Source organism: Bos grunniens, chromosome 16 (assembly GCF_055505025.1).
Source record: "Bos grunniens cultivar Pamir isolate PY7600 chromosome 16, Bosgru_T2T1.0, whole genome shotgun sequence".
Taxonomy (NCBI): domain Eukaryota; kingdom Metazoa; phylum Chordata; class Mammalia; order Artiodactyla; family Bovidae; genus Bos; species Bos grunniens.
The window spans coordinates 31,037,312-31,047,675 of NC_141180.1; the positions used below are offsets into that span (position 1 = coordinate 31,037,312).

The 10,364-nt window shown below is 52.8% G+C and overlaps 1 pseudogene; it reads right to left on the reverse strand.

The window, feature by feature from the left end:
* Window positions 1-3,228: 3,228 nt before the first annotated feature.
* Window positions 3,229-4,503, reverse strand: LOC147356519 (septin-6 pseudogene; annotated as a pseudogene).
* Window positions 4,504-10,364: the final 5,861 nt, after the last annotated feature.

Consider the following 10,364-nt stretch of genomic DNA (forward strand, 5'->3'; position numbering starts at 1 on the left):
GTCTATGGTGAGCAGAGAACTGGGAGGGCCAAGTCCTTCCTGCCCCAGGCCTCTGCCTACCCTGCCCCTCATGCTGCTCCCTTGCCATGCTGGAATGTTCTGCAGCCAGGCCCCCATGGCGCCCTCTGCCTAGCCTTTGGGGTCTCAGCTCACTGGGGACATCCCTGACCACCTGTCCCTCTGCGCAATCTGTCCCCAATTGTTTCCTATTCTTCATGGCATGTACCCGGCTCTGACACCACCCGGAAAAGTATGCGTTACCTCGCCCCTGCCAACCCCACCACCCACCGAGTGTCCCCAGCAAACTCAGCCAGGCACTCGGTACATGCCAAGGTGGGGCCAAGGTGGGGACCCCAGGCTCATCCACATTAAACTTTTGAAACAGCATCCTCAAAGATTTGGCCCCTGAAGGACACAGGAAGGAGCAGCGCAAACCATCGCTCTCCCCGCAGCATGGCAGACTCTGTCCCAGGTTCCTGGCACCCGGCAGGCTCCCATGGCTGTCCGTCTGGCTGTTTCAGGCTAAAGGAGCTGCTGCTGATAACTTGGGAACATGGTGATAAGGGCCAAGCGTGGGTAACGCTTACCTCCCGGCTCTTGTGAGAACCGTGGGTACACTGGGGCTGTGTCAAATGTCTGCCGCGGGGTTTCCAGGGGTCCCTCTCCTGGGAGTCTGGGCAGACAGGCGGGGTGTGGGGGATGGGCAGTTTCCATTTTTAGGATGAATTCCCTTCTGGAAAGCTGCAGGCACGTCTTTGGCATGGATGCCCAGCCGGGCTCGCCGAGGCTCACATTCCCCCTTCGCCTACCTCCTTAGGCTGGGATGGGGAGGGCTCTTGCACCCAGAGCTGCTCCACGTTTGGGGCTCCTTTGAGGAAAACACCAGCCAGACCAGCCGTAAGCATGCCCACCCCGGGGAGCTTAGGACTCTGAACCGATGCCTGTGAGTGGGAGCAGGCAGGTGGGGCAGCCAGGTTTGTAGACACAAATTCAAGACACCCAGTTAAATTTGAACTTCAGATAAACCAGAGAAAATGCCTTCTGCAGGCAGGTCCTACACATGCAGCAACCCACCTCTGGTAATAGGCTCTGGTCAGAAAACCCGCACACGGACGCACCCCTGATTCACCAGCCACGTTGGACAGTGCTGGACGGGCTGCTCAGGAGTGGTCCTGGCAGGTGGGGCCCCAGAGAGCACTGTCCACAGACCTCCATGCCCTAGTGGGCAGGCCTGCATGGCCATGGCCAGCCTGGCAGCCACCAGCTGCACGTGGCTACTGCTCAGTGGCCTGGGGCCCTGCGAGTGTGGGCAGACATGGTCACAGGAGGCTGTGGCCCCCCTGCTGGACAGTGTGGTGGAGGTGGGGAACCAGGAGGCCCCTTTGAGTCTCTGGGAGTTCGGAGGAAATTCTCTCCAAACTGGAGAGATGAGGCACCCCAACCATGAGGAGCCCAAGGAAGGCAAGCGTGGGGAGCAGGGTGAGCCAAGGGAGAGGTGGGGGAGGGAAGGCAGGGTCAGCTGGTCTCTGGACACGGTCTGGACACAGTCTGGGCGGGGATTTATTCAGACTGAAGGACGGAAGCGGTGACGACACCAGCTGGTCCTTCCTGGTCTCGGGCAGTAGGTCTGGCCAGGTGCTCGCTGTGTCCACCAGCCCGGCTGTGTTTCCTGAGCAGTAAGGCGGTTATCAGCCCTGAGGGAGGTGGGCAGACAAAGCACCAGAGAAGGGGGCTGGGCCTGCAGTTTTCTCTGTGTTGGGTTAGGAAACCCCAGGTAGTTTGAGCCCAAACCCACCTACTCACCACCAAGACCTCAAACCCGCAACCCTGGCTCTGCCCAGAGAGGCAGGTCCTGAGCACCCTGGAAGGTCTCCCCCCGCCCCCTGCATCTTTTTTTTTTTTTTTTGAGCATTTCTTTGAATTTTATTGAAAATTGACATGGACATTAGAAAGATATCAAGCTAAACAGTGCTGGGTTTGGGTTATTTCTCCTGGCGAAAAAAGCCCCAGAGGAGCAATGACTGGTCACATTTCTGAGCAAAAAGAACAAAGGAGAAGAAAGGAAGAATGAACCAGATTCTGGAAAACATGCAAAGAGGCTCTCTCAAGAGACACGGGACAGTAGAATGGCAATGGTTGTAGGGCTATATGGGGATGGGCACACTCAAATGGTATTTCAATGCAAGTTAAACCAACGAATTCAGGGCAGATTTATCAACATCAAAGCTCTCCCTCCAGGTCCCACATTGAGCAGAAACCTCTCCCAAAACCCCAACTGGCCTTGGAAGGCTGAATGGAGTAATTTTGCTCTCACTAAGCTTAAACTCCCCCATCTCTCCTTTCCTCGTCTCTTCTTTCCTTTCTCCACCTGAATGTCAGTAGATCCACTCACCCTGCTTGCTGAGGGGGTCTGCAGAAAGTCTGTGAATGCTGAAGAAGATATGAATGTTGCTTGACTTTCTCATCCATATTTAGAAATGTTTAGTAGTGGCGGTAGAGAATCAACCCATTGAACTGGAGAACTGGTGTTTGAAAGGAAAAACAGAAAACTCAAATGAAAAACTTGCAAGCAATACTTTCACACCCATAGCTGAGCTCTCCTGCCTCAGTCACTTACACTTGGGTGAGTCATCCTGCAGTTGTCTCTCTTAGGTTACATTGGGTCCATTCTCCATCTCGGATGGATCTTTCCCTGCCTTGTTAGATTAGGACAAGTCACTTCCATATAAAATTCCATGTAAGTTGGGAGAGAGCTTCTTGCCTGGACACATGAACACTTGTTAAGAGTGTGTGTGTGTGTGTGTGTGTGTGCACGTGAACGTGTGCACAATTTGGAGGGAGAAGGTGTTGGTTGGTTTCTGGTTTGAGACAATATGGAACCCTAACTCTTCTATTGGAGAAGGCAATGGCAACCCAGTCCAGTACTCTTGCCTGGAAAATCTCATGGGCAGAGGAGCCTGGTGGGCTGCAGTCCATGGGGTCGCTAAGAGTCGGACATGACTGAGCGACTTCACTTTCACTTTTCACTTTCATGCATTGGAGAAGGAAATGGCAACCCACTCCAGTGTTCTTGCCTGGAGAATCCCAGGGATGGCAGAGCCTGGTGGGCTGCCGTCTGTGGGGTCGCACAGAGTCGGACACGACTGAAGTGACTTAGCAGCAGCAGCAACTCTTCTATAATGGTAATCTTCTCCTTTAGACTTAGTGTAGCTGCTGAAGACAAGATTATTAAAAGTTTTTCTTCTCTTTGTCTCTTTTCAGAGTCTGTGAGCCTTCAACCTGGGAGCCCTGAAACTGGAGCAGCTCAGCTGCCATTTTCCTCTGTTTGAAAGCGTCCACTTTGTCATCCAGGGATTTCTTCTTATCCTCCAGCTTCTTCTTCTCACCCTGGTGTAGTTTCTTCAGATGGTCAAGCTTCTAATGCAGCTCTGTCTCTGCCTCTTTAAGTTCAGCTTCTTTGTCTTTGACTCTCTGGACGAAAATCTTTCTCATCTCTTCTTTTTTTTTGAGCTCCTCTAGCAACTCATTCCTTTTGGCCTCATACGTCTCCTGTAAACTGAATGGTTTGCTGTCAGGGTCGGTGTCCTTGAAGCCCATCTCCTCCAGCTTACAGCGGCGGCACAGCTCACAGTGTGGGCCAGGGGTCTGCTCCTGGAGATCCTCCATGTTGCCTCAGATCGGCATATCCTGCAGCTTCATAAAGTCACAGTGGGCTTCATTTTCAACTTGCACCGTGCCCCAGGGATACCGCCACACTTTCATCTTCTTACCTATCTTCCGTTCTTTTGTGCTGCCCTTGACAGCAAATGGCAGGTGGGCGTTCACGGTTCTGTTGATCTCTGCTGCTGACTTGTCATCTGTAGGGAACTGGTAGATCTGGATTCCACTGCTGACAAGCTTGCTGGTGATTTTGATTTTGAACTTGGTTAGCTCACTCTTAGAAATGGCATCTGATTTGATGATGATGGGGATGATGTTCCCCTTACTGTCCAGCTTCTTCATAGTCACTCGGTCCAGAGACTTCAAGGAATGACCCATGGGGGCGATGAAGTACAGGCGGGCACGGATGTGAGAGTCACGGTAGGTGTTCAGTACCCTGCAGATCCTCAGCTCCTCCTACAGGTAGGCCTCAAACTGGGCACCGATGAATTCCACGACGGGCTCGTAGCTGTCCTCCTTGTTGATCTGGTCCCCGAAGCCCACTGTGTTAACAATTGTCAGCTTTAGCCCCATGTTGCTCTCTTGAAGGTCATAGGTATTGGACCGGAGCTGGACACCCGGCCATGTGTGTGTGGTTGGCTCCCCCCGACCTTGGTGTTGAACAGGGTGTCCATGAGGGTGGACTTGCCCAAACCTGTCTCTCCCATGCACAGGATGTTGAAGCAGAAGCCCTGGCTGACTTATTCACCAGCTGGTTGGGCAAGCTGTCAAACCCCACATGTCTAGCCAGGGGACCATTCGGCAACCTTCACCCACCTGGCGAGCTATATCGGTCACTGCCATCGCTCCTGTGTCTGCCAGGGCTGCCATGGGCGCCGCCACAATGAGAGCTAGAGCACAGGAAACAGCCAGGGTCTCCCTCTTGATGGGCCCATAATGTTTATTTCTACAAAAATTTTGTCGGAGCCCCTGGCAGCCTAGATCTGTGTGGCTGGTTGCCTAGAGTCTGACACTGCTGGGAGACAGTGAGATGTGACGTGGGACTGAGACGGGTTGGGGGGACCACCTCCCTCTCCTGAGAGTGCCTCCAAGATGCTCCAGGGCCTCTACCACCCAAGCCAGAGATGAATTCTGACAGGAGAGGATGCCTTTTGGGTACCTTTTAAGAGAAAGTCCCATAGATTCTCTTAAAAAGAAAAAGAAAGGAAAGTCAGGACTGAGGAAATGGGTCATTTTAGAAAGGCAAGCTGATGAGTGTTTTGTCCCCATGATATTCTGAGACTGTGGGAAAGCTGCTGAGAAGTGTGTCCATTGGCTCCGGGCACCTGCAGCCACTTCCAAACAGCTCCTGGAAAGATTGCAGCTCACATACGGGATGCTTTTTGTCACCAGTCATGACACCTGTGTGTGTGTGCTCAGTCATGTTCTTTTCCGTGCGACCCCTTGGACTGTAGCCCTCCAGGTTCTCTGTCCACAGGATTTCCCAGGCAAGAATACTGGAGTGGGTTTCCATTTCCTCCTCCAGGGGATCTTCCCGACCCAGGTATCTAACCAGCGTCTCTTGCGTCTCCTGCACTGGCACCTGTGTTTATGCCAACAGACGGAGGCGTGTTGTAACTACACAACTGCTACACAACTCAGACCTCTGACGTCATTCTGTGAATCTTCCCCCGATGTTGTAACAAAACACCAGAATGTGGGGGCAGGGGCTTAAAACAACAGAAATCTGCTCTCTCACAGTCTGGAGGCTGGAATTCTGAATCCAGCTGTGGTCAGGGCTGGGTACTTCTGGGGGCTCTGAGGGGCTACCTGCCTCAGGCCTTTCCTAGCATCTGGTGGGGCCACAGACCTCAGCTTGTAGATTTGTCACCCCTGCTTCGGTGATCATGCGTCTCTCCCTGTGTGTCTCTGGTTTTCCTTCTTCCTGGGACATCAATCATTGGAATTCTGGTCCATTCTAACCCAAGATGATCTGACTGCTTCTGCAAAGAGCCTGTTTCCAAACAGTCATATTCTGAGGTTCTGGGTGGCCTTGAATCTGGGCCGACACTGACAAAATACAGTGTTTGCACATCCTTCAGAACTGAGCCTGGATTCTATGGCCAGTCTCAGCCACCCATCCAGTCTCTTGGGATCATCTCCTGGTGGCCCTGGCTGTCTTCCTGATGTGTGGATGAGGCAGGATGGGGGTTATGCGGAATGGGGGCTCCCTCCTCAGATGGGCCTCAGCCTCCTACCATGACAGGGACCGTGCCATGGGGCCCCAGAAGATTCTCAGGGGTGGCGTGGGGGACTGCGTGTGCATCAGGATGCTTCCATCTAGAAATCTGAGCTGTGGGTAGGGACGAGCATCGTCAGAGAAGGGGCTTGTGAGGAAGCAACCTCGCCGTGGACAAAAATCCTTTCACCTGGAGTCAAAACTCCAGGAGAGGATAAATCGTGTTCCCTCCTTGTCTGGCTTCAGCACCGATGCCACTTATAGTATGAAAAATGCTGGTGAGAGGGCTGGAAGCAGCACATGGTAAAAAGGTTAGTCCCAAACTTCGGGCTCCAGCCTGTCACCCTGCCCCCACCCGGAACACAAAGCCTTTTCTTTCTCCAGCTGGAAATGCGCACGGCCCATGAATGCAAAGAGCTCTTTCAACATTAGATTTTAAATTATTTGAATTAAATCTGGGATCCTTCCGGGCCCTGTGCGCTCCGGGTTATTTATCACTGGCTAAATGCAGAGGTCTGCCGGGCCTCTCCAGGGACGGCCCCCACTTAGACGCTGCCTCTGAAATGTTATAAACTATTTAAAACCGAAAGCCTGGCTGTGTCCGGCTGGCGGGGCGCGCACAGAGCCTGCTCTTCCCAGCTCTTCGGGAAAACGAGCGACTCACCACTCTGCACACTTGTTCATTTGCTCTGCTTTTCCTCTGGGTAATCACTTTAATACACTTGAAAATAAACCTTGTCCCCACTTAGTCAGGGTGATTTTTTCCCCCCTATTTAGCAAACATTGATTTTTTTTTTTTCCTCCCCCCTGGTGTCCTGCTTGCATGAAGCTAACAAGCCTCCTTTGTTCCCGCGCCCCGGCCCCGCCCCCGCCACCCCCACCGCCCCAGATCTTTCTATTGGCGGTTCCAGCAGGGCACCGGCAGGGGGCGAGAGACCCCTTGTCTGAGGGCCACGTGGGTGAGGGGGTGCCAGGCAGCTCAGAGACTCCAGGGTCAGGAAACAGGGGGTGGGGTGGGGTGTGGAGGGAAAGATGTCACCCTAGGTCCCGCGGGATGTCCTAGATCAGGAAGGAGCATTCTGAAGCAATAAGAAGCAGCCGTGTCAGTGTTTTACATAAGCTACGCTGCCAGGGAGGGGTCCAGAAGAGGCTGTGCCCAGCTGGGGTGTTCCTGCTGGTTGACCTGTGTCCCCCGCTCTCCCAAAACAGCCACACACTGCTTTCCACTGAACTCCATTAGTGCCCTGAGTGGCCAGCAGAAGGCAGCATCTCTGCTGAGCTGAGTGGGTCTGCACTGGCAGCTGGTGACCTTCCCTCCAGTCCTGGTGCTCTGGTCGGTGCCCAGGAGGGCAGCCTCCAAGATGGCCCTCAATGACCCCTTCTCCAGGCACCCCTCTTGCTCTGCCCTGGGCTGACTCACTCTGACCAACAGGAACAGCAGGGGGCGTGATGAGACATCATCCCGAGATCAGCTTAAAGAGAATGATTCCGTCCTGGGTGCCCACCCCCAACTGCTTCACTAAGAGAAGCCAGCTGCTGTGTCATGAGGCTTCCTGGGAGGGGGCCCAGGTGATAGTCTGAGGCCCGCTGACGACTACATGGTGAACTGGGAGCTGGAGCCCTTCTCACCTCCCCATCCACCCTTCAGATGTGACCACAGCCTTGCCAGCAGCTGAATGGCCATGTGATGAGGGCCCAAGCCATGGCTCCGGGTGAGCCACGCCCAGATTCCAGCCCCTGGAGCTTCGAGGCAAGACACGTCTGTTGTGAAAGGCCTTCGGGTGTGGCCCTTTGTCCCTGCAGCTCCAGGAGACTGCATGGCGGGAGCTGCCGGTCTAACCATGCCCCTGCCTCTGATTTTCCACGTGGCAGCTTTACAGCACCTGGACAGGAGAGTGACCCTTTAGGACTCTCTCCGTTGTCCTTCAAAAATGATGCCTCAGGACTTGTCCTGGTCTTCTATCTTGTTCATTGTATTGACATAGAGTTGCTAGTAGTAGTAGTAGTGTCTTACGATCCTTTTATTTCTGTGGTGTCAGTTGTAACTTTTTTTTCATTTTTAATTTTATTGGTTTGAGTCTTTTCCCAAATGCCCATCAAGAGCTGAATGAATGGTTAAAGAAGATGTGGTATATACACAATGGAATATTACTCAGCCATTGAAAAGAATGAAATAATATGCTTTGCAGCAACATGGAAGGACCTAGACATTGTCACACTAAGTGAAGTCAATCAGTCAGAGAAAGACAAATACCGTATGACATCCCTTATGCTGCTGCTACTGCTGCTGCTAAGTCGCTTCAGTCATGTCCAACTCTGTGTGACCCCATAGACGGCAGCCCACCAGGCTCCCCCGTCCCTGGGATTCTCCAGGCAAGAACACTGGAGTGGTCTGCCATTTCCTTCTCCAATGCATGAAAGTGAAAAGTGAAAGTGAAGTCGCTCAGTTGTGTCCGACCTTCAGCGACCCATGGACTGCGGCCTTCCAGGCTCCTCCATCCATGGGATTTTCCAGGCAACAGTACTGGAGTGGGGTGCCATTGCCTTCTTTTATATGTGGAATCTAAACATATGATATGAATGAACTTATTTACAAAACATAAACAGACTCACAGACCCAGCAAACAAACTTATGGTTACCATTTGGGATAGGTGGGGGGATAAACCAGGTGTTTGGGATTAGCATAGACACACTACTATATATAAAATAGATAATCATCAAGGACCTGCTTTAGAGCACAGAGAACCCTATTCAATATTCTGTAATAACCTACAGTGGAAAAGAATGTATGTACATGTGTAACCGAATCACTGTGCTGTACACCCGAAACTAACACAACATGGTAAATCAACTCTATTTCAACATAAAATAAAAATTAAATCTAAAAAACGGGGCTTCCGACCCTGGCAGCTTCCCCCCACATTGTAAACACGTGCAGTCTTCCCTGTGTGGTTCCAAGTTAGCATCCAGTCCTTGACCACACCATGGGGAAGGAGAGGGTTGTGTGGGGAACGACTGAGACTTCATTTGTGATAGTTTTTTTTAAATCTGAAAAACGTCAATAACTGAAAAACTCTTAAATGGGAAAGCCTCGTTAGAGATCGTGTGGAGGAATTCGGTCAGTTGGATGACAGGTCACTAAGCAGCACTGAGAAGGTCAAGGCCATGCTCCTCAGGCTTGGGGACAAGGGCACAACACTCCCCGGGGAGGGCAGAATGGTGTGTGTGGCGGCATCTGTTTCACAGAAAAAGCCTGTTTCTGGGTGTTTCCAGGTGCACTTGTGCCTGGAGAACATCTGGAAGATTTTGACCCAGCAGTGACTGTAGTCACATTTGGAGAAGCACCTGGATTGGCAGGGGTGGGTCCTTCCCAGGGGGCTCAGCAATAAAGAATCAGCCTGCCAGTTCAGGAGATGCAGGAGACGTGGATTCGATCCCTGGATGGGGAAGGAATTGGCAACCCACTCCAGTATATTTCCACTCCAGGAAATTCCATGGACAGAAGAGCCTGGCGGGTTACAGTCCATGGGGTTGCAAGGATTCGGCTATGACTGAGCACACTCATCATCACTTCACATCTTGAGGTGGGGATGTGAGGAAGGGTCTTCCTCTGTCACTTTACAATGTCCGTCGCCTCAATGCTTCCATCAGTGGCCTGTTACCTTTGGAGCAAAGCCAAAAGAATAAAAGCAAAAGGAACAGCGCACACGACGAGGCCATCACTCTTCTACCCCAGCCGAAGGAGCCTCTTAGGCTTGCCAAGCCGACCAGAGGCTGGTTCCAGGGCTGCCTCTGGTCTGCTCACCTCTGCTGCTTCTAATGGTTGCAGGGCCATAGCCCCTTCCAAGCATATGCATTATCTGGAAGGGGACACGTTGGGGCCCTGAAGTTTCCAAGTCCAGGAGGAGAGGGGACAGCTCTGCCTGAAAGCCTGTCTGTGGTTCCTCTGGAGGTGGGTGAGGCTCCTGGCTGCCCCAGCCCCCTCCACTGCTGTCCTCCCCTCTGGCTGCCTCCTCCTCCCTCTTCCCCTCTCCCCTCTGGCCTCCTGGGCAGAGACTCCTGCATCTCAGCACATCCAGGCCTCTCTCTCACACTCCTCTGTCCAGGATGGAGGCAACTCCGACCTGCCCTGTAGTGAGGTGAACCTGCCAGAAGGCTGTGAGGGCTGAGTCGCTGATGGCTTAGGCCCCAGTGACCTTGCCCACAGAGCAATGCTCCTGCTCTCTTCTGTGGCGGGATGGACAGGACGGCCCCTACTATTGGCTGAATGTGTCCCCCCAGTGCCTATGTGGAAGCTCTGACTCCTAGTGCAATGGTATTTGGAGGCGGAGCCTTTAGGAGACAATTAGGGTGAGGTAAGGTCAAGAAGGTCCCCACCTTCCACCCACGATGGATTAGTGCCCTTAGAAGAACAGCAAGAGACCCCAGAGTCAGCCTTCTTGGTCCCATGGAGATACAGCAGGAGCCCGGGAAGCTGAACCTGAC